Source organism: Equus przewalskii, chromosome 30 (assembly GCF_037783145.1).
Source record: "Equus przewalskii isolate Varuska chromosome 30, EquPr2, whole genome shotgun sequence".
In the NCBI taxonomy this organism is placed as follows: Eukaryota; Metazoa; Chordata; class Mammalia; order Perissodactyla; family Equidae; genus Equus; species Equus przewalskii.
Window position 1 is genome coordinate 27202766 of NC_091860.1, and position 6017 is coordinate 27208782.

Below are 6017 nucleotides of genomic sequence, written 5' to 3' on the forward strand. Positions count from 1 at the left end.
TTGAACTCTCATACGTTGCTGGTGGGAGTGTGTAAAATGGTAACCAATTTGGAAAAAGGTTTGTCACTTTCTTATAAAGTTAAGCAGATATCTAAACTGTCACCCAGAAATCCTACCCCTAGATATTTAGCAAGAACATATGTCTACAAAAATATGTGTACAAGAACGTTCATAGCAAAATACTGGAGCTAAAAACTGGAAGCAACACTAGTGTCCATCAGAAAGAAAGTGGATAAGTGAATTTTGGAATACTCATGTAATTTACTTCCATGACACAATAAAAAGGAATAAACCTGTGACACCTGCAATGACATAATGACTTTTACTGACATTGTGCTTAGGAAAAGAAGCCAGACACAAAAGAGTACATGCATGTGTGTAGGATGCCACTTATGTGAAGTTCCAGTGCAGACAACTAATCTATAGTGATAGAAATCAGATCTGTGTTTGCCTCTGGGTGAGGGCTTGATCAGGAATGGGCACATGGGAATTTTCTGGAGTGATACAAATGTTCGATATATCTTGGTAGGGGTGTGGCTTCCATGGGTATACACATTTGTCAAAACTCATTGATTTGCACACTTCAGCTTTGTTCATTTCATTGTATATAAATTTCACTGTAGAAAAACTACAAACAGGCATTGACCCTAGTTAGTAGGTTTGCTTTTTTCAGTGGTATGGATTAACAAGTCTGAAACCGCTTTCTGTTTCCTACGGGCTTGAGCAAACAAGAAAATGTCTTAATGTTAATGGGAACCAGGTTTCTCACTGTTGGAGAAGGAAGTTAAAAATATGGGAAGAATGAAAGCGAGAATGTAGCTTTGTGGCGTTGCCTTGGATAGGAGGCGTCGGTATGAACTCATGGTTTATAAGATCTTTATCTCATCTTTATATAGACATAGGATGTGGGTATAGTTGTAGACCTAGAAATAAATACAGAGGAGTGTGCAGGCATGTGTGTATCTTCCTAGCTCTGTCCACTGAGAGGACCTACAAGCAGCGAACACCACTAACAATGTGCTTGCTTACTTGGCACCCAGATCTTGGTTCTAAATACCATTCTCTTTCAAAAGGAATCAAGTCTCCTCACAGATAGGCTGTTTCCAGGACTGGGCCAGGAAAGCATAAGATGAGCCGGGACCATCTTGTTGAATCAGAAAGTAAGGAATACTCCAAAACATGGCGGCATATCAAAAGGACATGGAAACCAGTCCCGTTCATGGGCTCCCACTGGCCAAATCCGGGGTAAAATGAGTATCAAATTAAGTAGTGACATTAATGGATATAACCCTTGAATAAAATTAAAATCCATGCATCCTTAGTGATACAAATAAATGAGTGAATAAATAATTAAATCAAGGAAAGGGGAACAGTCTTGCCTATAGTGAAACATGAATTACTAAATATAAAAGAAGTGAGAAAGTTAGAAAATCATCAATGGGTGCTAAAACAAGTAGGTGCAAGTTTGATGAGGAACAAGATGTTTACATAGTCTCAAAGTATCAATTACTTATTAATTACAAAGGGAACAGTAATTTTACAGTGAAGAACCTGGTGGACACCACCTTAACCAAGCGATCAAAGTTAACATCATCAACATTGGGACAAACCCATGTCCTGTGCCTCCTGATAGGATGCACTGAGAAGAACACAGCATCACACCTGTGGTATTCCCACCAGAAATGCACAACCTGGAACTAAGCATGAGGAAACATCAGACAAACCCAAATTGAGGGACATTCTGTAAAATAATTGGCCTATTTCCTTCAAAAATGCCAAGGTCAAGAAAGACAAAGAAGGAAAGACAAAATCTGGTCCAGATTAAGGAGACTAGTCCAGTTTTCTATTGCTGTATAACCAACCACCCTAAATTCAGTGATATAAAAATATTTCATTGCGTTCTTGGCTTCTGTAGGTCAGGAATTCAGAGAAAGCACAGCAGGGATGGTTTGTCTCTGCTCCACAGTTTGGGATCTCAGCTGGAAGACTCAGGTGGCTGGGGGTGACTTGAATGGAAGACAGGAATCACATGGAATGTTCTTCACCCACATGCCTGACGCCTTGGCCAGGCTGACTCAAAGTCTGGGCTCCGCTGGGATGGTCAACCTGAATGTCTGTGTGTGGCCTCTCCTGTGTCTGGGGCTTCCAAAAGTCAGGACAGATGCAGGGTAGCTCAGGATTCCAGGAGCAAGTCTTCCGGGAAGCCAGGAGGAGGCAGCATGTCATTTTCTCACGTAGCCTCGGAAATGATGCAGTGTCACTTGCACTGTTGGTCAGAGCCCTCACAAGCCTGCCTAGATTGAGGGGACTCAGACCCACCTCTCAAATGGAGGAGTGTGTGAGAATCTGAGGCCTTTTTTTTCACCACTGAGGAAGATTGGCCCTGAGCTAACATCTGTGCCAGTCTTCCTCTATTTTGTATATGGGTTGCTGCCACAGCATGGCCACAGACAAGTGGTGTAGGTCCGTGCTGGGAACTGAACCCTGGCCTGAGCCCATTTTCTTTTTTTTTTAAAGATTGGCACCTGAGCTAACATCTGTTGCCAATCTCCTCTTTTTTTCTTTTTAATTTTCTTTTTAAAATTTTTTTCCTCTTCTCCCCAAAGTCCCCCAGGACATAGTTGCACATTCTAGTTATAGGTCGTTCTGTCTGTGCTATGTGGGACGCCACCTCAGCATGGCCTGATGAGTGTGTTCCAGGTCTGTGGCCAGGATCTCAACTGGAGAAACCCTGGGCCACCAAAGCAGAGTGCATGAACTTAACCACTTGGCCACAGGGCCGGTCCCATGAGGCCATGTTTTAAACCTGTCACAACGACTAAAGAGGCCCAACAACTTAATGCAATGCATGAAGCCAGGCTAGATCCTGGACCAAGAAATAAAGTAGCTATTGGGGACATTATTGGGACGATTGAAGAAATTTGAATATAGGCTGTGTATTAGGTAATAGTATCGTTCAACATTGAATTTCCTGGTTTTGAGAGTTATATATATGTTCAATCACACACACATCAGATATAGATATACACACATATATGCAGAGAGACAGAGAGAATGATAAGGCAAATATGGACCAAAATGTAAACAATTAGTATATCTGGGTAAAGGGTTTATGGATCTCCTCGGACTATTCTTGCAACTCTTCTGTAAATTTGAAATTATATCAAAATGAAAATTTAGAAAATAAAGAAACCTTTTGGAAAGCCACCTTAAATTCCTTGAAGATGTATGGAGCCAAGTTAACCTACCTTCTCTTGGGAAAGTGCCCTGTTTCCTATTCCCACTTCTCTAATTGGGGTTGAGGATGCTCCGGGCACAGCACGTATGGGGCCTGCTACTGTCTCTGTCACTTTGCAGGCATTGCAAAGTGGGAAGTCTTCTTCACCTGACGTCTCTTGCTTCTGCCTCCCAGCCTCCAGTCCTCTTTCCTCTGATAACTGTCCCTTGATTTTGCAGACTCGCCCTCCCTCAGTGGGCAAGATCTCGATGACCATAAATTGAGATGACTTAAACCAGGCTGTGCTTGTAGCTTTTGTTCTGGGATTTGCATCTGGGTGACCAACCCGGGAACAATGGTGGCAGCCCATTCATCTTGCTGTCTTACAGAGACCCTTCACTGTGTCTTTGGGGCTTTCTGAATCTCATCCCAGTCAGAGGCTGGGTCTTAAGTTTTCCTCCAACTGTGTCAGCTCTCCCATGTCCCTCTAATCATCTCCCGTGGTTTCTGTTTCTTGTAACCAAGGAGTTGCCGGGGACACATCAAGGTCACCTTTGGCTACCTCTCCCTCACCTGAAGGTGGCTTCCATCCCAGAGATCAAGGAGACAAGTGGCTCTGGTTTCTTCCTCCCTTTCGCCATCTGATCAGGCCTCCAGTGCGTCGTCCATCCTCCTGCCTCCTGGCTCACAAAGCTGGGCAGGGTGAAACAGGGTATTTGGCTTTCCTTTGATGTTCAGTTTTGCATGGTCCAGCAGCAGCAGTAGGGGGTCTTTTGGGTCTGTGTGCAGCAGAGACTTCTAACCCAGAGGGGCGGCTTTATTCCACGGACTGGCTGGTTTCCACTAACGCCTGCAGTCTGGTGCTGGTGTGCTACCTGCTAAGGGGGCTCCCCAGCCTCCACCGTGTCTCATCTGAGGATTTCTACGAGCCCCGGGACGGCGCAGGGATGGAAGTTTTCACGTGTGTTCACGTGTAAATCCCACCCGAGTTGTAGAATCTTTAAAACTGAGGGTGCTCTGAACCATAAGTAAGGGAACCCATGTGCCTGAGGAGAGATAGAGAATAGCAGGGGCCCCCAATGCCTCAGACCTCAATTGTTTAGGCATTTTTAATTTTTGGTTTCCTGCAATTCGCATTAAGTGTGGGGTATTTCATTATATGTATTTTGCATTACTTAGGTGGGCTTGCTTGGTTCACATGCACACCGTTTACCTCCGTGGAAATGTTGAGGAACAAAGTGTGCATACGTGCATACACAAGTGCATGCGTGTGTGTGCAGATAGGAGTGAGTGTGTATGCCCACATGTATGAGTGTGCCTGTGGTATACGAGTGTGTCAGAGAAGAACAGAAGGAAAAGAGACCAAGGGAGAGACAGTGAAGGTGAGACCATGTGACTGTCACTGAGAGAGGCTGTGAGGTGACAGTGTAGACAGGAGGGTGGGGTGTGTGCATGTGTGTAGGGCACTCTCGTGTTTTTTCAGGAAGAGGGGACATAAGTTTTTGGTGGACCCACATCTGTGAGAGGGGCCCATGCCCCGAGGGTGAAGAGGCCTCTCCTTGGAAATGTGTGTGTGCACGAGTGAGGGAAGTGCAAGAGAGAACAAGCTGAGGGTCTCTATGAGTGTGTGTACCTATGAATGTGATTGGGTGAGTGTGCATGTGCATGTGAGCAAGTCACTATGTGCCTGTGAATGTGAGTATGTGAGTGTGATTGTGTGTGAGTGTGTCAGAGTGTGCCCGTGAATGTATATGTGTGTATGTGTGGGTGTGTGAGCACGTCAGCAAGTGTCTGTGAGTGTATGAGTGCACTTGGGTGTGCATGTGTGAGTGTGTGCCTGTGAGTGTGCATCCACATGCAGGGGGCACGCCTTGGGGTGCAGAGCAGCAGAAGCCGGCTTGGGGCGTCCTCAGGGCCAGCTCCAGGCCTGGGCTTGGAGCAGCCGGGCTGAAGGCAGCAGCAGAGGAAACAGGAGCCGGACTCTCTGAAAAGGCGGAGTCAACCCACCAGAAATCTTCATGCTGCAGAGAAAGCCCGGGGTGGGGCGGGGGGCTGGCCTTGCCCTCCCTCTCCTTAGCCCCCTGCTGCCCCTCCTGGTCCCTACTGAGGGCGAGGGGAAACAAATGTCTGGAGAGAGGCTGAGAGCAAAGTGAGCTGTCTGGAGGAGGTTGTGGCCTCTTCAGACGAGGAAAATGGGGGCGAGAGAGGGAGGTGGAGAGAGAGTGGGGAGGGGGACCTGGCAGCCTGAGGGCCTGGGTCCAGGGAGGGGAGGGCATGCAGAGCCCACTGAGGGCTGGGCCTGGCTTTGCCCCAAGCTGCTCCTGCATCCCCTGAGGGAGAGACCACCCTGCCCCAACGCGGCTGAGTTCCTTTCTCAGCCATGGGGCAGAGGGCCATTCAGCAGAGCAGGGCCTTGGCCTGGAGGCAGGTGGCAAACAGAGACAACTGTCCCCTCTGAGCCTGGTCACCGTGGCCAGTGCAGACAAAGCAGGCAGAGAGGCCCATGGTTCCCTCACGTGAGGCCCGGGCTCAGACACCTGGTCTGTGAGCTCAGCCAGAGGGAGTCAGAGGCCAAAAAGTGCAGCATGAAGAAATGCTAGACCTGTCTGGCATCTCGTTAGCGTGCCTGTTGTAGCTCTGCCATGCCAGGCGCATCCTCCAGCCTGGGGTCTCCTGTGTGTCCAGGCTTTCTCTCCTGACCCTGCTCCGGGGTCGCGGCACCGTACTCGCCAGCAGGTGCGGCTGTCCCTTAGGTCAACCATGCACAGCTGGATGAACGACTTGAGAAACTGAGGGGTGT